This window comes from Anabrus simplex, chromosome 2 (assembly GCF_040414725.1).
Source record: "Anabrus simplex isolate iqAnaSimp1 chromosome 2, ASM4041472v1, whole genome shotgun sequence".
NCBI classification, from domain to species: domain Eukaryota; kingdom Metazoa; phylum Arthropoda; class Insecta; order Orthoptera; family Tettigoniidae; genus Anabrus; species Anabrus simplex.
Window position 1 is genome coordinate 248,296,002 of NC_090266.1, and position 22,998 is coordinate 248,318,999.

A 22,998-nucleotide genomic window follows, 5' to 3' on the forward strand; every position below is an offset into this window, starting at 1 on the left:
TAACACTATCTTCCACCACAATAACACGCAGTTACCTACACATGGCAGATCAGCCTTACAAGGGCTGCACTCGCCTAGAAATAGCCACGCGAAATTAAATTAAATTACAATTAAATACACTTACGACTAGATTATACAATTAAAAATAATTTGGGGTCCGCCTCTGCGGTGTAGTGGTTAGCGTGATTAACTGCCACCCCTGGAGGTCCGGGTTCGATTCCCGGCTCTGCCACGAAGTTTGAAAAGTGGTACGAGGGCTGGAACGGGGTCCACTCAGCCTCGGGAGGTCAACTGAGTAGAGGTGGGTTCGATTCCCACCTCAGCCATCCTCGAAGTGGTTTTCCGTGGTTTCCCACTTCACCTCCAGGCGAATGCCGGGATGGTACCTAACTTAAGGCCACGGCCGCTTCCTTCCCTCATCCTTGCCTATCCCTTCCAATCTTCCCATCCCCCTACAAGGCCCCTATTCACCATCGCAGGTGAGGCCGCCTGGGCGAGGTACTGGTCATACTGCCCAGTTGTATCCCCGACCAAAAGTCTGAAGCTCCAGGACACTGCCCTTGAGGCGGTAGAGGTGGGATCCCTCGATGAGTCCGAGGGAAAAGCCGAACCTGGAGGGTAAACAGATGATGATGATGATGATGAAAAATAATTTGGTAATTGACTACACACTAAGAGACTAACAGACACTAAAGAGAGTGCCAGACTGACGAATACGCGCGGCAAGCGGGTGAATCATACCTCAATGTCCATGACCTTGGTAAAAGTTTACCCCTGCTACCCTTCCTCAGAGAACATGTTATACGCTGCTTCGCGAGTCTCCGCTTCTTGCTGAGGTGCTATGCAGATCGGTTTGCCACGGCGAAAGATATTTTATGCGTATTTCTGCTAATAATTTTGTTAATAATTAAAGAAATTTAAATTCCTACAAACTCCTCTGAATGTGGAACTACGTTCAGTAGATTATGTTTAACTTTTTCAATGAATATTGGTGTTTTTGATTAAGTGGTCACACTGACTATTCACTCGAACGGCGAGTAGTTTATCTTCGTCTTATCGGCTGTTGCTTGATCAGGAGTTGTAAGCATATAGATTTATCTGCTAGTCAGATAACAGTTGTTCTCATGCCTCTCAGTCAACCAGTGGAGTGCCTGGCGAGCAATACACCACTTCTCTGTAAGTAGTCGCTTCGGTAAATTGACAGTACTAGAAATAATAGACGCAGTAACCTATTCACATTAAGAGTATATCAGAGACCAATACTCTTAAAGCACATTTCATCTGACGGATGTCTTGCTCCTTAGTTGAAAGGTCAGAGCCTTTGGTTCAGGGGGCCGCGGGTTCGATTCCCGGCCAGGTGCGGGAAATTTATTCTCAAACGATACACTCCTTTGGCTCTGGAAATGGGTGTTTGTGCTATTTCCAAAATCCCTGCATCTCATACACAACACTAGTAATAATAATGCTATATTTTTACGTCCCACTAACTACATGTTAAGGGATTTTGGAGACGCCGAGGTGCCGAACATTTGTCCCGCAGGAGTTCTTTACCGTGCTGGTAAATCTACCGACGTGAAGCTGACCAAATACCACTGGACTGAGCCAGGATCGAAGCTGCCAAGCTGAGGTCAGAAGACCAGCTCCTCAACCTTCTGAGCCACTTAACTCGGCATACACACTGTCCTCCACCACAATAACACGCAGTTTCCCATATTCGGTAGATACCACCGCCCTCATCGGTGGCTCTCAACGCCTGCACCATGCTAGCAATAGCAATACGAACTTCTTCTTCTTCTTCTTCTTTAATGGATAATCGCAACTTCCTTTCTTTAGAAAGCAGCATTTGATTAATGACTGATAAGCAAAATAGGTTATTTAATAAACCGTCGCGAGGCGTTTATGGTCAAAGATTATCAGCTATGTTGTCGTTCGAATGACTGGCCAACAGTGTGCAGGTTTAGGTCCATAACAACATGAAATACAAGTAGTTGAACGATGAAACTTGACACTACTTCTGAAATTTATCTCAAAAACTCACCCGGAGGCACCGGCTTCAATTCCCGGCCAGGACAGGGATTTTACCTGTATCTGAGAGCTGATTCGAGGTCCACTGAGCCTCCGTTATTAAAACGGGGTGTTGTTTGAAGGTAAAATGGCGGCTCAGGTCTGGAAAGCATAGAATAATGACGGAGATAAATTTGTCACGCTCACCACGCAATACCTAGTAATTTTCAGGTCTTCGGGCTGAGCAGCAGTCGCCTGGCAGGCAAAGGCCCATCGCGAAGAAGCACAATGGAGTTTCTTTAAGGAAACAAAAGATGTACTGAGAGAACTCGGGAGTTGCTCTGAATTTCCAAGCTTTCCTGTCATACGGAAACTCTTGAATAAGTCAGGAACAGGCTGTATTGAAATCCTAGCGGCAGTGTAGCCGTTGTTGATGGATTAATTTTTTAATTACAGCAGTAATGACATTTATAGTCGATATGATAGGCAGCACGGGAGACAGAGCACATTTCAAATAACAACAATAGTAATTCAGTGTAACGTAATTTCTGATCATGAGTGAGGACGCTGTAGTATTCATCAGGCTCGGCTATATGAGAGCCTCCCAGATCATGGTAGTATTTCAGTTTCGTCTCTTTCATGACCCCGTTCTCTCTCATTCTCTTTCAGCAGGTTTTGTTTTCATTTCGGACGACATCTTCATTTTGTTCCTGTTCATTATGGGCTATGCAAACGCGGCATTCACTTTAGAAAACCACCACGATAACGACGACTCTCTTCACCAGTTAAATCGTTACAATGATGATTGAACAATCTTTTCATGCCAGCGATGTTCGGCATTGATAGACGTGACACTAAAAATCTACACTCGTGAATGTAGGGCCTATATGTTATTATAGCCCTTACACTGAAAATGTTTCAGACATGGATGTTCGGGGATTGTTGTTCCTACAACGTTCCTTGAGTGCAAGTTTTATAAAAAAATAATTGCGCAGATGTTTGGAAGTCAGTAACTAATATAGTAGTCTCAACTTTTTCTCGTATGGTACAAAGGCTTGAGAAACATAAATTATCAAATATATGAGTTGAACAACTTTCATTGTACAAAGTTTTTCCATAGGCACTGCAGCTAATATTAACATCTAATATTAAAGTTGGACATGTCCTGCTTTCATTCGTTTAATAATGCTACACCTCTGCCTTCTTCTTCTTCTACTCTTCTTAATATTCTACTACTACTAATTTTCCGACACCTGTGGGGTCGGGGGTGCGAACTGAGTCACACATATAAATTTGACTCTGTTTTACGGCCGGATGCCCTTCCTTACGCCAAAATTATCTGAAGGAATGCAATTACTATCGCGTGTTTTTGTTTTGCCTGAGTATGAAGAAGGCAGTTTTGGGAAGAACACAAACACACAGTCCCTGAACCAGATGAATTAATCAGAAGCGAGTTAAGTCTCTGACCTGGCCGGGAATAGAACCCGCAACGCTCTGGAACAAAGGCTTCAAAGCTGACCATTCAGCCAAAGAGTCGGACATTGCTACGCCATTTGTGTGTTAATTTATCACATAGTGCTCACCCTGTCTACCCCTAAACGTAAATACCAAGTTTTTAGAAATTCTGCGAAGTCATTTTCTCGTGATGTCGCTACAAACAAACAAACAAACAAACAAACAAACAAACAAACAAACAAACAAACAAACATATATTGAACTCAACCAACTTTCGACTTCTATACACTTAATCCGAGAAAAATTGAAGTGATTTATGTGAAAAAAAACTGAAGAGAGTAGACAATATTATATCTTTTAAAGATGATCGTTTTACGTGCATAATTTCTTGCGTTCGAGAATTTTCTGATATATCCAGGGCGTATTTATACTAACAGTAGGTCTGTGAGAAACGCTTATTCTTTATAAGGGTACTGTGATATCCGAATAACTTAAGAATATAATTTTATTTCGTATAACGTCACATTATCCCTTTACGGTTTACGGTGACACCGAGGTGCCAGAATTGTGTTCCCTTGGAGTTATTTTACGTGCAAGTAAATCTACCGATACGAGGCTGATGTACTTCAGCACGTTCTTATTCCATCGAATCCACCAATTTAAAATCAGAAGGCCACCATTCTACCGTTTGTCGTTCTCGAGTTATCTAAAACGCTCATGTATCGTTTCCACTATGGTCATATGAAGAAATACCCTGGTAATGTAAAATTAGTGTACCCGGACACCGATTCCCTTATTTACCAGATTAAATCTGATGACTTCTATAATGACATGAGGCCGGCCAGATCTACGTAAATATGATACAAGTGCCCACTCGCAGTATAATATTTATAATGTCGAATGGGTTAACTGGGAAATTCTTGGGAAAATTAAAGATGAATTCAAAGAAAATGTCGTTAAATTTTTGCATGGACTAAAGCAAAATTATATAGCATTAGACAAGTGAAAATTAAGAAAGTGAAAGGCATTAAGAAGGATGTTGTTGAGAACGATATAAGCATAGATGATTATAAGAAATGTACTACCAATTGTCCACCAGTATTAATGAAAAATGTATTTGTTTAAAAGCAAGAATCATCAGCTTTACAGTCAGTTAATAAACGAAGTAATGATGATGATGATAAGAAGCGATTTATCATACCTATCCTACAAACAGCCGTATTACACATTATTACTTCACGTAATGATGATGTAGAGGTGAATGTATTTGCAATTGCCGCAGTCTACGACTAAAACGAAGTCTCTACAGTATGGAGTAAACTGAGTCAATAATATACGTATTAAAGACATTGCTTTTATAATGCGAAACTATGGAACATACGATGCCTTTGCTGGCGAAACCTAGTGTTTACGATGCACTATGTCTTTTCCCCAGCGAACCATGTGACCTTGCCGCGGTGGGGAGGCTTGCGTGTCCCAATGAACCAGATAGCCGAGCCGCAGGTGCAACCATATCGGATGGGTATCTATCGAGAGACCAGAGTAACGAATGTTCATCGAAAGGGGAGTAGCAGCCTTTCGTAAGTTACAACGGTGGCAGTCTAGATGGTTGAATGATATGGCCTTGTAATAATACTAAACATGACTTAGCTGTGTTGATACTGCTACACGGATGAAAGCAACGGGAACTACAGCCGTAATTAACTCCCAAGGACATGCAGCTCTCTCTGTATGAATTATGTACTGATGATGGCTTCTTCTTGGGTAAAATATTCCGAATGTAAAATAGTCCCCATTTCGGATCTCCGGGTGGCGAATACACGAGAGGGTGGCAATCATCAGAAAGATGGATACTAACATTTTGCGAGTTGGAGCGTGAAATGTTAGAAGTTTGAATCGCTATCATATGTCAGAGAATCTGAAATGGGAGATAAATAGACCAAAGTTAGATGTAGTTGGTATGAGTGAAGCACGTTGGCAGGAAGTGCCGGATTTTTGGTCAGGCGACTACAGAATTATCAACATAAAATAAAACAGGGGAAATGCAGTAGTTGGTTAATAATGAGTAAGAAAATAGGGTAGCGGGTAAGCTACTACGACCAGCATAGTGAAAGGATTATTGTTGTCGAGATAGACACCAAACCAATGCCCACTACAATAGTGCAGGTCTATACGCCTACTAGTTCAGAGGATAATGAGGAAATCGAAAGAATATATGAGGAGGTAGAAGATTTAATGCAATATGTAAAGGGTGACAAGAATCTAATTGTGATGGGAGACTGGAATACAGATGCAGGCCAAGTAAAAGGCAGTAGGAGAATTCGGATTGGGACAAAAGAACGGAAGTGGAAGTCGGCTGGTTGAATTCTGCACCAGTCACAATTTAGTCGTTGGTAATACTTGGTTCAAACACCACAAACAACGGCTGTACACATGGACGAGACTTGGGGACACTGGAAGGTATGAAATAGACTTAATCCTGATTAGACAGAGATTCAGAAACCAGTTGCTGGATTGCAAAACTTTCCCAGGAGCAGACGTGGACTCTGATCACAACTTGTTGGTCATGAAATGCCGTCTGAAGTTGAAGAAATTCAAGAAGGGATAGAATCCAGGGAGATGGGATCCAGACAAGTTGAAAGAAAGGAGTGTGAGGGATTGTTTCAAGGAACATGTTGCACAAGGACTAAAGGGAAAGGCTGGAGGAAACACAGTAGAAGAAGAATGGACAGTTTTGAAGAATGAGGTCAGTAGGGCTGCTGAAGAGATGTTAGAAAGAATGTAAAGACCAACTAAGAATCAATGGATAACTCAAGAGATACTAGAACTGATCAATGAAGGACGAAAATACAAGAATACAAAAAATGAAGAGGGCAGAAAGGAACACAGGCGATTAAAGAATGAAGTGGATTGGAAGTGCAGGGCAGTGAAGAAATAATGGCTGAAGGAGAAGTGCAAGGATGTTGAAAGTAGTAACGTCGTAGGAAATGTAGATGCGGCATACAGGAAAATCAAGGCAACCTTTGGAGAAAGGAAAACTAGGTGTATGAACATTAAGAGCTCAGATGGGAAACCACTTCTGAGGAAAGAAACCAAGGCAGAAAGATGGCAGGAACGCATCCAATAGTTGTATCAATGTAAGGACTTAGATGATATGGTTCCGGAACAAGAAGAGTCTGTTGTTGCCGATGAAATGGGTGACAAAATTTTGAGGTCAGAATTCCACAGAGCTTTGAGAGACTTAAATAGGGACAAAGCACCTGGAATTGATGACATTCCCTCTGAATTACTGACTGCTTTAGGAGAAACTAGCATGGCGAGGTTACTCCATTTAATGTGCAAGATGTATGAGAGAGGAGAAGTGCCATCCGAATTTCGGCAGAATGTGGTTACACCTATTCCCAAGAAAGCCGGTGCTTACAAGTGCGAAAACTACCCCCCCCCCATTATTTTAGTATCTCAGGCCTGAAAAATTATAAAACATATTATTTACAGAAGTTGGAGAGACAAGTTGAAACTGACTTGGAAAAAGATCAGTTTGGCTTCAGAAGAAATATAGGAGCACGAGAAACAATCCTGACCTTCCGTCTGACTTAAGAAGGGCAAGCCAACATAGATCTAGAAAGGGCATTTGATGATGTTGATTGGACCAAGCTATTTGAGATACTGAAGGTGATCGGGATCAGATACCGGGAGAGAAGAATTATCTACAATATATATAAAAGTCAGTCTGCAGTGATAAGAATCGAGGGCTATGAAAAATAAGCAGCAATCCAGAAAGGGGTGAGGCAAGGCTGCAGTTTGTCTCCCCCCCTTTTCAATGTTTGTATGGAACAGGCAGTAAAGGAAATCAAAGAAGTATTTGGAAAGGGAATCACAATCAAGGGAGAGGAAATCAAAACCCTGAGATTTGCCGATGATATTGTTATTTTATCTGAGACTGCAGAAGATCTGTTGAATTGTATGGACCGAGTCTCTGGTGAGGAGTACAAGATGAAAATATATAGGTACAAAACAAAAGTAACGGAGTGCAGTCTTAAAGGGAAGTAGATAAATACTGTTACTTGGGTAACAAAATAACTACCGATGGCAGAATTAAGGAGGGCATAAAATACAGGCTAGCACGAGCAAGGTAGGCCTTTCTTAAGGGGAGTTTGAAAGGCCTATCCTGCCAATGTAAAATATGCCAAGATTATGTACCTATATTTTTGGAACCAATGAAGGTACGACTCAGAATTTATTACAGCTGACATTTCTATATTATTTATGTTGACTGGAGCAGAATTAAAATATAGAAACCAAAAGAACGAGATATGTTAATTTTTTAATGATGCCATTTTTTTACACAAAATATTTGAAGATGGACACCCCTTACTTCATGTCAATGGAAATCTGCGCTATGATTCTGCTTCAGTAAAGACAGTAAGATATAATAAAGCATCTCACAAAATTTCATGTATGTATCAAAAGTAGTTTTTCAGATACAGGAACATTAAATGTAAAAAAATTCTTTTTGAGAAAATCAGGTTTAAAACTTGAAATTATCAGAACTCACTCAGATTTTTAAAATAAGGATCAAAAGCACCCCGAAGCATAGTCAGTATCCTCTTCCTGGTACCCCTCCTCTAAAAACCTTTTCCTTCGCGATGACCTTGCGGTTTGGTGTTGATCTCTGCTGCACGCTGTGCCTTGGCAATTCTCAATTTGTCTAAATGTTGCAGTCCCTTCATAGTATGACGGCCAGGGTTGATGTTGAGATGCAATAACCCTCTTACTCTTCCCATGTTCCCATTAAATGTTAACACAGCATCACTGACTCAACATTTCAAATTTCTTAACTCCACAAAATTAATACATTATTGGCACTTGAGTCCAGATAATATTGTTGAAAGACACGTTGGGATTCTGAGTGCGCCCATGTAGATACTTTCTGGGAAGGCCTGGATGAGCTAGGTCTCTGTAGATTGGCTTCATAGCTTCCATAACTGCTTCAGGTATAGAATTATTGTGCTCAAAATACTCTTCTGAAACTTCAGCCTTCCGGATCCCAGTTCTTCAAAATGCTTACCTAATTTAGGTTCACATTCACTGTCTTGTTCTTTGGTGTCACATATTGACAATCTGTTTCTACACTGTTGGAGGATTCTACCTCTTGTGAACCACATTGTCTTCTGTTTTTAGTATACTGGTTGCCACAAAACTTACGTTTCCCAAAACTTCTAGGCATATTTATACTTTGTTTACCAAAATAAGTGCAATCAAACTACACGGAAGCACTTCCAGAGACACTAATTCACAAGAAATTCAACATTCTTTACACAAAAACAAGCATAGTGGGAGACGTATTTGAAATAGAAGTGTAACCAAAATTGAGCGCCTAGTATTCTCTATCGATAGGCGAAAACCACAACCTTCTATGTGCAGTAGTTTCAGAGATATTCGTAAATAAAGAGATGCATGTCCGAAATCAACCAGCCTGATGGATACGCAAGCAGTGTTATAAAATTAAAAATTAAATACTTCTAGCAGTCACACACGGATAAATTATATACCATTTTATTCATAAAACACTAAATAATATTGTAGGACTTATTTTGGAAAATGTCAAAAAATTCAAATTTTTGCCTTTCAAACTCCCCTTAAGAAAGGAAATTTGCTCACTTCAAACATTGATATAGGAATTTAAAAAATGTTTTTGAAGACTTTCGTTTGGAGCGTGGTATTGTATGGAAGTAAATCATGGACGATAACTCGCTCAGAAAGAAAGAGAATAGAAGATTTTGAAATGTGGTGTTACAGAAGAATGCTGTATGTGACATGGATAGATCGAATCACGAAAGGAGAAATACTGAATGGAATTGGCGGGAGGAGATCGACGAGATTGATGAGAAGAAGAGATAGATTGATGGGGCACATTTAAGACACCCAGGACTTTTGCAGTTGTTTTTTGAAAAGAGTGTAGGGGGTAAGAACGGTAGGGGTAGACCAAGGTATGAATATGACAAACATATTAGAGCAGATGTGGGATGCAGCAGTTATGCAGAAATGAAGAGGTTAGCACAGGATAGGGTGGCATGGAAGGCTATATGATGACTCAAACAACAACAACAACAACAACAACATCATGTCTTCTCGTGGAGACTAGAAAATTTTTGTTACTTTCATTGATCTGACACAGTTTTTGACTATATGACAGTGACTGAGGTATGAGCAATGCTAGTAATGCCATTTCCTATTTAGCCAGTTCCTGCTCTGAATGGTGTGAAAATGTTTTTCATATTGCATTTCAGTGGACTTTGCAGAGTGATATGTAATTAGCAACTTCTGGCTCAGTGACAAAAGCAACGGTAAACTTCCTCACGCCCCATTTCCCTAGTACGCCTCTTCAGTGAATCCTAGGCCATTTGTGACCGCTAATAATGAAGGTGTTGAGGATACAACCAGCCCTCAGGCACACAAGTTACATACGATTGAATTTCCTGAAAGTAGTCATTCCATACTATTTCATGGGATGTATCATAGACCTGAATCCAACTGTGAAGTTTTTACATTATCTGTGTCGGTGCGACGTAAAGCCAATAGCAAAAAAAAAAGTTTTTATAACGCGTTCTATGCGTACGTCGAGAAATTTTTACCACAAATATTCCCGGTGGTCACTTTTCAATTTCTTTTACACCTTGCAACATGGAATTCAAATTGAAATATAATCATAAAGAATTACACACGCACAACTCTTAGCACTGCGTTTCATACCGATCGATTGATTCTTATTGCAGTTTACTCCATATCATAGAGATCGCGCCCTCACTCGTCAGTGTGTAAGAGCCTAGTCATTGTCAGTTCAATCTGCGCTTGACAAGGAAGTATCGTATAACCAGTTACTACATCCGGACCCAGAGATTTGAGTTTACCAGTGACACATCTCGAAGTGAAATCCATTTAGCAGTGTGTAAGCTTATCATAACTTTTGCTTGTGCAATGCTAAGTACAACGTAATGTCTTTTAAAGCGCTAGTTGAAAGAGCACGGGCCTCAGTCCCTTGCCGGAGAGAGAGGAGAGCATATCGTGCTGAGAGGTAAGTACAATTTCTGATAGTAATAAATAACATAGTATCTAATCGGTTGCCTTTACCCCACGTAGTTAACAAGGCCACATGATAATGGCAAGCCGTTCTACGCTGAGTAGACTTCATTTTGTTTTGCTAGTTGCTTTACGTCGCACCGACACAGATGGGTAATATGGCGACGATGAGATAGGAAAGGCCTAGGAGTTGGTAGGAAGTGGCCACGGCCGTAATTAAGGTACCGCCCCAGCATTTGCCTGGTGTGAAGATGGAAAACCACGAAAAACCATCTTCAGGGCTGCCGACAGTGGGATTCGAACCCACTATCTCCAGGATGCAAGGTCACAGCCGCGTGCCTTCGACCGCACGGCCAACTCGCCCGGTGAGGAGATTTCAAGGAGAATTGAGTTTCTAACAGAAAATAATAATAATAATAATAATACATACATCATCATCATAGAACGGTGTGCCTTTCAGGGTTCAGTCTGCAAACCTCTGTAAATTTACTAAACGTCGCCACAATTCTCTATTTGCAACTAGTGCTGTGTCCTCATTTATTTCTATACCTTTTATCTTTAAGTTGTAAGAAACCGAGTCTAACCATCGTCGTCTTGATCTCCCTCTACTTCTCATACCCACCATAACGGAGTCCATTATTCTCCTAGGTAACCTATCCTTCTCAATTCGCATCACATGACCCCACAACCCAAGTCGGTTTGTGCGAACAGCTTCATCCATCAAGTTCATTCCTAACTTATCCCTTACCTCCTCATACCGAGTAACCTCCTGCCAATGCTCCCACCTGTTGGTACCAGCAATCATTCTACCTTCATGTTTGTTACTAATAACTTATGAAGAAGATATCCTGAATCCACCCAGCTTTCACTCACGTAAATAAAATTTGGTCTGAAAACTGACAATGTAGAGGTAGTGTCAACCGGGAGCTGACTTCTTTCTTACAGAATACTGTTGATCGCAACTGCGAGCTCACTACATTAGCTTTGCTGCACCTTGATTCAGTCTCACTACCTATGTTACCATTCAGAGAGAACACACAACCTAAATACATGAAATTATCTACCTGTTCCAGCTTTGTATCACCAATCTGACATCCAGTCTTGTTGTATTTCTTACCTACTGACATCAATTTAGTCTTCGAATGGCTCATTTTCTTACCATACTAATTGCATCTATTTTCCAGTTTGAAGATATTAGACTGCAGGCTTTCGGCACAATCTGCCATAAAGACCAAGTTGTGAGCATACGCCAGACTGCAAACATATTTTCCCTCGATATCCTGTCATGTGTTTTCTCTAGATCTACGAAACATAAACACAACTGTTCATTCCTCTCGTAGCATTTTTCAATTACCTGGCGCATACTGAAAATATGATCCTATCTGTGGTCTGAAACCACACTCGTTTTCATCCAACTTCCTCTCAGCCATTGATCGCACACTCTCTTCCAAGATACAGGTGAATACTTCGCCTGGTATACTAATCAATGAGATACCTCAATAGTTGTTGCAATTCTTCCTGTTCCCTTGCTTAGGAGGTACAATTACTGCTTTTTTCCAATGTGAAGGTACCTTACCAATACTCCATGCTTACCTTACTACCCCATTTCATCCCTGTCTTCACACTATAGGCCTACTTCAATATTTTAGGTCTAATTGCATCTATTCCTCCTGATTTATGACAATGGAGTTTATTTACCACCCTTTCAACTTCCTTAAGCATAATTTCACCAACTCCATTTTCCTCCTTCCCAGGAGGTCGGTTGTTCACGGCACCAGCAGGAAGATTTCCTTTTACGTTGAGAATATTTTTGAAAAAAACACCCCACCTGTCCAGTGATTCCCTGATATCCATTATGAGTTCACCAGAATTACCCAAAACACTGTTAATTTCCTTTTTACCTCCCTTCCTAAGAATCTTTATTACTGTCCTAAAAGGTTTTCCTGCTGCTTGACCTAGCCTTTTCAGGTTATTACCAAAATCTTCCTACGACTTCTTTTTGGATTCAACAACTATTCGTTTGGCTCTGTTTCTTTCATCTTCGTACAATTCCCTGCCTTTATCAACTCTTGTTTGGAGCCATTTCTGAAAAGATTCTTTATACGTTTACAAGATGCTCTCACTTCATCATTCCACCAAGATGTCTGCTTTTCCCCATCTTTACACACGATTGTTCTTAGACATTCCCTTGCTGTTTCTACTACAGCATGTCACCATTCTCTTTCTATATCCTGAACCTGCTTACTGTCCAGTGTTCGGAACTTCTCACTAATCATATCCATGTACTTCTGTCTAATTCCCTCGCCCTGGAGATTTTCACCCTTATTCGTTTGCAGACAAAATTCACTTTCTGTACCCTAGGCCTAGAGTTACTTAGTTCACTACAGATCATATAGTGGTCTGTATCATCGAAAAATCCCCGAAACACCCGTACATCCCTAACAGATTCCCTGAATTCGAACTCGGTTAAGATATAGTCTGTTATGAATCTGTTTCTCCTACCCTCCCATGTGTCGTGGTGATTAGCCTTATGTTTGAAGAATGAATTCGTAACTGCTAAACGCATACTAGCACAGAAGTCCAGCAAACGCTTTCCATTCCTATCAGCTTCCATGTCTTCCCCACATTTACCAATCGCCCTTTCGTATCCTTCAGTTCTATTTCCAACTCCCTCATTGAAATCGCACATTAGCATTGTTCTAACCTTGCTGTTGACCCTGACTACGATGTCACTCAAAGCCTCATAAAACTTGTCAATTTTATCCTCATCTGCACCCTCACATGGTGAATACACTGAGACAGTTTTCGTCCTAATTCCTACGACAGCCAAAATCTACGCACATCTTTCGCTCATTTACGTGCCTGACAGAAAATAAGTTGCGTGCAGTATTATTCCTGATGAACAGCCCTCCCCCAAACTCTGCCCTGCCCTTTCTAACACCCGTCAAGTACACTTTATAATCCCCTATCTCTTCCTCGTTATCTTCCCTTAATCGAATATAATTTACTCCCAGAAGCATCCTCTTTGCCGACTCAGTAAGTTCTGCTTTCTTTCTTCCATAACCCCCATTAATATTGATAGCTCCCCATCGAATTCTATTTTGTTCGCCAAGTTGTTTTCAAGGAGTCCCTCACCTGTCAAATGAGAGTGAGACTCTGTTACTCCCATAGGTCCGAGCCTCGCTCAAAATGTTCTGAGCCGGGTAAATTCGTGAAGCAGGATGCTACCCTACTTACACATAGTCCAAGTGACGATCTCCTCTCTAACGGGTTAGGGTCCACTGGTGGATTGTGTAGTCCCAGCCGTCTGAGCACAGGAAGGGCCATGACTCAGAATATTTCCTAGATGTCCACACCCATTCCGTAGCAACTGGTATCCTGACTCTCAAGACCATTTTACTGGGCCACTCTGCCGTTGCCAGTGGTTCACGAACTAGTACTTGACTGCATTAACCCACCTCATGAACCATAGAAAATAATAATAATAATAATAATAATAATAATAATAATAATAATAATAATAATAATAATAATAATAATAATAATAATAATAATAATAATAATAATACCGGATGAAAACCTTCTTCATGCTGTTAAACTGCGCGCCTTCTATAAGGCCATCTGCGTCATGAAACTGGAACTATTGCAATGCAAGTACTTGGATTTTCACCAGTAGATGTCTCCACTTTTGCCCTAAGTGCCCCCTCAGGTGGGATTAAGGACAATTAAGTCATAACGGAGAGTTAGTTTTTACGTGCGTCAAACCTTAAGTTTGTGAAGATTGTTTTATTCTTGCGTCAAGGTTGTCAACACTTCTGACCCCCTCTATCTTCTGTACCTAGCAACCAATCAAGCATTTTGTGTATATTTTCTCTAGCCAATTAAAATTGGGGATGTATACAGGCATCCAACCTATTTGAAAAGAGTACTGGAAACTTCCCCTCGGAAATGCTATAAAAGCTGGGCATTTAGGGCCGTATTATCATCTTCATCGCTAGGGTCTACTGAGTGCGGTGGTTAGTTATTCGGAGGCAGGGGCTGCAGGGTGGCGTTCGGAAGGCCTAACTATTGAACGTTATGGCAGAAAAAGCCTGGGAAGAAGGTTTCAAACTTCTTTAATTTTACGTAAAGTCCTAATTTAAGGTTTTAAATGTAGATTTTCTGCATGTCTGAAGATTCTGTTCAAATCCCTGTTGGGAGACATGTAAATTTAGGGAACAAAGGGTGATCACCTTCTATTGATTCCCATTAAACTTGGTATGGGGTGACTAACATTTTCTATACCTCGAACTTCTTTTAACACTCTTTCGGCATTTAATATTTCTCGTTTAGTCACCCCTCTGTAGTACAGGCTTATCCTCTGCAACTTCGGGCCATAAGCCCATTTAGGGTTTTAAGTGTTCTCCTAAAAGGAGTGCAAGTGTTTCACCTCCTAGCCTTTTATTAATGGCCGATCGTGTTAAACCTTTCATTTTTACATCAAGGCCATTTAGAATGGGCACTCATTGCCACTGTTTATTTGATAATCGTTTATAGACGAGTGTGTAACAGAGTGTTGAGCACAAATGACGGTAAACACATTATTTGAAGTGTGACAGTATTAATTTTGTAAGAAATTTGTGCCTCTGAGGAGCTAAATTATATTAAATTTTGGAGCTCAAACTCCTAGACGATGTAAGTGAGTGGATCAAACGTGCTGTTATAAAATAGGGTACATGTTCAGAGTGATAATGCTCAACCTTTATCATCCTCTCTAGTTATTATATCTGATTTTTGGACTTATAATCCTCAGTTGTTATCAGAGCACACGAGCTCATTTTTAATTCTATTTGACAGTTCCTTGTTCCAAATCTTCTCTCAATCACATCTTAAAATAAACAAGGAATAACATTTCAAAATTTAGTGCTTTAACCTAAGCTCTGGTCATTTCCTTGTCTGTCCATTCAACCCGACACCTTCTTGCACCTCTCTGTTCCGTGACATTTCCGATGATAATAATAAACAAAAGACTGAAGTAATGTACAATATCAAAGATGATACGGCACAACTTAACACCAAATATGGAACGATAAACCGCGTTAGTAAATTTAAATGCCTTGGGGAATGGGTTCAGTAAAATTGGCTTGACAAGGGGGCCATAGCAGCAACAACCACGAAAATGGAAGTCACTTTCCAAACCACCCGCAACATTTACAACAAAAAGTGCTTTTCCCTGAACACAAAAATTCGCCACACAACACTGTCATCAAACCAGTATAGCTGTATGCATCTGAATGTCTTATCCTCTTCTAGAAATGTTTGCTTGAGGATTTAGAGATGAAGGAAAGAAAGAGCCTACACACCATACTTGGCCCAAACTACAAAAATGGCATCTTCATTAGAAAATCCAGTTAAGGAGTATGATCTAAGGTAGAGAAGTTCACGGAAACAATGTGTAAAGGCAGAGTTCGCTTCTACGGTCATATAAGACGGATGATCGACTCCCGATGGACGAAATGTATCTTCAGTATATTTGACTCAAAACCAAAAACGGCAATGCCATGGTACGTTAAAGTCATCTTAAAGAACTGGGCCTACAAGCAGAAGATGCACAATACTGAAATCTTTTCAGAGCAGCCATCAAGACTTTTGGGACTTTCCGGGACGAAAAATGGGCAACTGGTGCTAAATGGGCAGAACAACGTCGTGCTAAACACAGTGAGCTAATGAAGACGATGTGGATCAAGCGAAAAATGAACAAATGCCAGAATGTAAAGTGAGGCTTGTAGTGGACCCTAGTTGGCCAGTTAGCGAAGTTGAATGAATAATAATAGAATAAGAGATTAAGAGACCAGGCAGGTGGTACATGCTACAGAGACTGATACCGCTCCTCGCGCTATCAGAAATTTGACAATTAGCGTGTCTTGGTGCGTCTAAGTTAACTTTAGGATCTGTGTGGCTTTACGCGAGGTGATAGTGTCCTTTACCAACGAACTAACGTAGTGCCGTGTTATAATGTATTTTCTCTTCAGTGTCACACTACACATACACACACGCTCTCTCTCTCTCTCTCTCTCTCTCATTCCCAATAATTGACTATTGTTCAGCCGTATAAAACGACTTATCTGAAACATAAAACTGCAGAGCGTGCAAAACACATGTGTTCGTTACTTGACAAATGCTAGGTTGCTACGCACAAAATTCGCAGACTGAAGACCCCATCCTACATTTATAATTAATTGAAACGTATGAAATGAAATGTCTTATGGCTTTTAGTGCCGGAAGTGTCCGAGGAAAAGTTCGGCTCGCCAGATGCAGTTCTTATGATTTAACGCCCATTGGCGACCCGGGAGTCGGCACATAACAGAGAGTGTAGGTTTGCAAAAACTACCCTTCGAATTCCCCTCCATCGTACCGCTAAATTTAAATTTAACAAATCATTTGTTTGCATCACTGCATCATGTATTTTTAACGTCTGTAATCTTCACCGTTTCGAAAATAACACTAATTGTACTCAGCAAAAGCAGTGCTTAACATTTATCTTCCTGGAGGGTTACGCAAGGGGCTCTGTTCTGGCATTCTTGTGTCTAACAATAAGAAATATGGACACTTCTTAGAATTTTTTCTCTGTTTGAGCTTTATATTATTTAGATTCTTGTAATCTAAAATAATAAATAGGTTTAATGATTTACGTTCTCATTTATTATATAATGTATGTTTTAATTTTACTGGATTTGGTATCTGAATTTCATTCTTTAAATTTAATGTTTAATTTAATATTTTAATATTATAAACATGTAGTTAATATTTTATTGTAGTATATGAAGACAATACATAAAGGAGCTTTTCATCCTCAGTGACATGTACATTATCAACATTCAAATTCAATTCAAGTCTCTCTCTCCCCCACTCTCCCTGCCTCACTCTCTCTCTCTCTCCAGACCGTTACATTTCGGATCTGCGTGGCTCTGCTGTACGTGAGTTGGTAGTGCCCATTATTTATTTATTTATTTATTTATTTATTTATTTATTTATTTATTTATTAGTAATCAGATACACTGACTGTAAAATAATATCAAATATTACCGTTTAGAAAACTAACAAAACAATTATGCCTTACCCACTCTTGCCCACAGATGTGTGACAAAATTGTGACGTGTCGGGTCACCTTAATGTTAATATAAATACGTAATATATCATTCTTTCTCCATAAACAATATCTCATGGGCGCCAGCCTTCAAGTGTATGGCTTAAAAACGATAGGTGATAATTAATAATGATAATAATTAAACGTAATGGGACTGAAAAAACTCCCAGGGGTGGGGTGACGGAACACTAACCACTAAGTACACTAACTTGAAAGTTAAGGATCATTAATAAGAATTTCAGAAAATACAAATTAAAACAGCTATTTATTAAGATGAAAAACGTGACGTAACTGCGTATTAACGAAATCTGAACTTACGGAAGCTAAATAAAAATTAAATGAAATAAACTCTAAGAGCATGCATTGTAACCCGTAGACTTGCAGTCATTTATGCCATTAGCTCACCATTTGTAGACTCTTATCTGGAAACGATCTATGTAGCAGTTGATGATTGATGGATCTCTCGTACAGGCGGCGTCATCTCTTGTTGTGGATTCCAGTCCTACTTCTGCTTTGTGTATTGTACACTAGCTGTACTACGACTTTTCCTGCCTTTAACACTTCCTACTGTACTCCTTACATAAAGTCGTAATGAGTCCTAATTTTAACAGCAAAACCACAATGGGTTACGTTCATGTACACTTGTATTCTTCCGTATTACGGAAATGTAGCGTAACTAAATTCATAATGAAATCTCTCCTGCCCTATACCAGTCAAAACCGTTCTGCCGTTGACTTTAACTCTCGTCATTGAGATAACAGATCCCAATGAGAGTAACTTTTGAGTAGTACACTACTCAGATGAGAAGTAAACTAAGTTAAGATCTTCTCCGATGTCAACACTTACAGCCCTCCTCCGATGATAGATTAGAATCGTTGAATCGTCGTAAGAGTGTCTGAGTGTCCTCTCCCTTGTCGTTGAAGTATATAGGTTTCAGAATTTCCCTCCATCAACCATATCACATGGTCCAGTAATATTTGATGTACCATCGCTTCTCATGTCCATTGGTATGAATCCATCACGTTGCTGCATTACGTCCATTCACATAGGCTGAACTTTCCCGCGGAAATAAAGCGTCAGGTAGCGAACTTCGAAAAGTAGGCGTTAACAAGGTTTCAACTCTCTCCTCAGAGTTTGTAAGGGGTGCGGTCTCTCGTAAGGTTGATTACGTACATTTCCTGGTAATGGGCTGAAATGAGACTTCTGACTCCAGTCACATGACCTCGGCTATCGGAAAATTTACTGCAAGCTATTAATACGAATGATGTTGAAATACTATACACAATAAGTTGTTCGTTCAGAGTACGTTATAGCCGCGATACAAAGAAATGAAATGATGATGTGAAATGGGTGATTAAAACCCTATGTATATACAGAATGTTAGGGGTATACGTGCAGATATTAAGCTAGTCGGCAAAGAAAAATACATCTCACAATATATGCTATGTACTTTTTACCTTGTCCTATTACTTTGCCCATAACTGAGCCAAATATTTCAGGAGCTAATGTGTTTTGAACGGCCGTAGTAGGATACGCCGGTTACGTCATTCTGTCCACGCGTAGTGGAAGTACAGTAGCAGAGTATAGGGCTTGTTCAACCTGTTTCTTATCGCAGGCCAACACATGTTGTTGTGTACTTCCCCTAAAGGCTTGGCAAGTAGGAGAGGTTGACTCACGTGCCTGGCCACTTGCTGTACTCGAAAACCGGTCTAGGGTAGTCTGTGTGAAAAGTACACAGAATTCTTACAGTGACGTCGAAGATTCGTACCACCACATGCATGCGAATCAAGTGTTGTGTAGTTGTGTGTGATTTTTTTTTGCTAGGGGCTTTACGTCGCACCGACACAGATAGGTCTTATGGCGACGATGGGATAGGTAAGGCCTAGGAGTTGGAAGGAAGCGGCCGTGGCCTTAATTAAGGTACAGCCCCAGCATTTGCCTGGTGTGAAAATGGGAAACCACGGAAAACCATTTTCAGGGCTGCCGATAGTGGGATTCGAACCTACTATCTCCCGGATGCAAGCTCACAGCCGCGCGCCTCTACGCGCACGGCCAATTCGCCCGGTGTGTGTGATTTATAAGACGTCATTGGCATTACTCAGTGATCCAAGCTGACAAAATTAAAGGAAATAGTTAATAAGTAACGAAAAATGGGCGCAAAATTTCTGTGCTGTTATTGCGACACTCTACGATGAACTTCTGACAATAGACAATGCGAGTTGTCTATGCTTATTCATAAACTTTTCAGGTCAATGAAAGGACGGTGGGCACTGAAAGAAAAGACTATAAGTATTCAGTGAAATTGTTATTAATGAGACAAATTTCAAAAACCGTAGTTTCATCCATCGTGAACATTGCTCGAAGGAAAAAGAGCTACTGTGGAATTGCCGCCGGGCATTTGTAATAGAAGGCTTGTTCTGCCTTTTCCTAATATGTTTACCCTCCAGGGTTGGTTTTCGCTGGGACTCAGCAAGGGATCCCACCTCTACCGCCTCAAGGGCAGTGTCCTGGAGCGTGAGACATTGGGTCGGGGATACAACTGGGGAGAATGACCAGTACCTCGCCCAAGCGGCCCCACCTGCTAGGATGAACAGGGGCCTTGCGGGGGATGGGAAGGGATAGAAAAGGAAGAGGGAAGGAAGCGGCCGTGGCCTTAAGCTAGGTACTATCGCGGCATTTGCCTGGAGAAGTGGAAAACTACGGGAAACCACTTTCAGGATGGCTGAGGTGCGAATAAAACCACCTCTACTCATTTGACCTCCCGAGGCATAATGGGCCCCGTTCCAACTTTCGTACCACTTTTCAAATTTCGTGTCAGAGCTCGAAATCGAACCCGGGCCTTCGGGGGGTGGCAGCTAATCACACTAACCACTATACCACACAGGCGGACAGAAGGCTTATTACTGGACAGTAAGTGCCGATAGGTAAAGTGATGACTGTAATGGACCCGCTTAATTAGAACTTCCGTAATCATAATAATATTACTACTACTACTACTACTACTACTACTAATAATAATAATAATAATAATATTAATAATAATAATGTCTTTACGTTCCACTAACTAATTTTCACGGTTTTCGGAGACGCTGAAATGCCAGAATTTTTTACCGCAGTGTTTTTAGTGCAAGTAAATCTACAGACACGAGACTGGCTTATTTGAGCACCTTCAAATACCACCGAACTGAGCCGCCATCGAACCTGCCAAGGTGGGATCAGAAGACCAGCGCTCTATCGTCCGAGCTACTCAGTCCGGCATTAGAGGTTAGAATAAGTTGGTCGTGTGGTTAGGGGCGCGCAGCTGTGAGTTTGCATTTTGGTGATAGTGGATTCGAACTCCGCTGTCGGCAGCCGGGAAGATGGTTTTCCGTAATTTCCGTAAATACTGGGACTGTACCTTTATTAAGGCCTCGAACGCTTCCTTCCCACTTGTATCCCTTTTCTCTCCCATCGTCGCCGTAAGACCTACTTGTGTCGTTGCGACGTAAAACAATTTGTAAGTACATGTTTCGGTAATTCCGGAGACATGTCCGCAATTATAAGATTAATAATAATTCGGACTTGTTAAAAGTTCAGTGTTTTCTGTAGTGTTTTCTGACAGATAACCAGCTACGGAGTTTGAGTGGGGCGTTTAACTTTTATTTTAGTAATAGTTAGTAATAATGGACTAACACAGTTTTTATTGTAATATTGGTAGGTGGCTTTACGACGAATGCAAGCTGACAGCCGCGCGCTCCTAATCACACGGCCAACTCGCTCAATAATAATAATAATAATAATAATAATAATAATAATAAATGTTTACGTGCCAATGGAGACGCGCGGTTTCGGACTTTTGCCCACGGGTATTCTTTAACGTGCCTGTAATTCTACCGATCAGAAGCGGACGTATTTGAGCACCTTCAAATACCAGCGGACTGAGCCAGGATTGAGCCTGCTAAGTTCATGAAACCAGAGCTTGAACCGTCTGAGCCACTCAGCCTGGCAACATTTAATTTTGATACGTTTAATAGGCACTGCAAAAGCAGAATGCTTTAATTTACCATTAAACAAGTTCTTTTCATTTGGAAGCACGAAGAGGAGGTACGTTTAATTAATTTATTTTTATAACATGTCCCTTATTGATATGAAGCAAAACGTTCGATGTGCTTTGACAATTCAATTCTGATACTACTCACTTGGAAATCCTATCCCACGCATTCTTTCGTTTACGTAAGAAACTTTATTTACGTACACGTCAACACGGGGTGTTTCTGCATACGGCGAGTTGGTCTCCCAAGAATCCATGGTATTGAAATAACACTGTGGAAGGATATTTCACGTAAGCAGTTTGACAAATTCACTAGACCTGTCACGTGCCGGTTTGGTCGTGTGCTGTTCCTAGCGACAGGGGTGTGGTGGGACGGGTTCCCGCCCCTACATGAAACCACCGGACTAGAGGTATGAGCTGTCTGTCTGACCTTGACCTGAATAACAGCTGTCAGAGAGGCGAATTATCGTCCGTACTAGTACGCGAGTTACTTCGTAGTAGTACGAGGGCTATTTTTTTTCAAGGTCCGATCAGTCGCGACAGTCAAACGCCCACGAATATATGATGAACCGCTGCGCAGATGTGTTGCGCAACGTCGTTGTATTTGAATAATGCCAGTGTATGAATACCACGAATACCATGATATGCTGCTTGTGTATCGTGTGGCAGAACAGAACACGGGTCGCCCTCCATGAATCTATCGGAAAAGGCTTCCCAACAGACGGGTGCCGAATCCAGCAACGATACTTGCTGTACTGCAGCGTATTCGCGATGCAGGTTGTGTTACATCACGCTTTCAGAAGCGATGGCCTAAACGGCCACGTGTAATTCTAGACGCGGAAGAAGACATCCTGACAATGGAAATGAAATGGCGTATGGATATTAGTGCCGGGATATCCCAGGACGGGTTCGGCTCGCTAGGTGCATGTCTTTTGGTTTGACTCCCGTAGGTGACCTGTGCACCTTGATGATAATCAAATGAGGATGAAGACAACACATACACCCAGCCCCATGCCAGGGAAAATAACCATGATGGTTCAAATACCGACCCTGCCGGGAATCGAACCCGGGACCCCTGTAACCAAGGGCCAGCACGCTAACCGTTTTGCCATGGAGCCGGGCATCATAACAATAGTAAACGATGATCCCGGGCGCCGTACGCGTAGTATAACACGTGCCGTTGGTGTACCAACTTGGACCATACGTAGGACACTGCATGAAGAACTAGTGCATCCTGACCATATTCAACGGGTGCAGTGTCTTTGACAGCTGATTACCATTTTCTTACGAGTTGATGTACGTC

The 22,998-nt window shown here is 41.1% G+C and overlaps 1 protein-coding gene across 1 annotated transcript in view; it reads left to right on the forward strand.

The window, feature by feature from the left end:
• Positions 1–1,150: 1,150 nt before the first annotated feature.
• LOC136862766 (leucine-rich repeat-containing protein 38) overlaps positions 1,151–22,998 on the forward strand; it is a 40,787-nt gene continuing 18,939 nt past the window's right edge. Inside the window, exon 1 of the mRNA XM_067139001.2 lies at positions 1,151–1,176. The gene's annotated coding sequence lies outside the window, so the exon portion shown is untranslated. The remainder of the gene's footprint in view (positions 1,177–22,998) is intronic.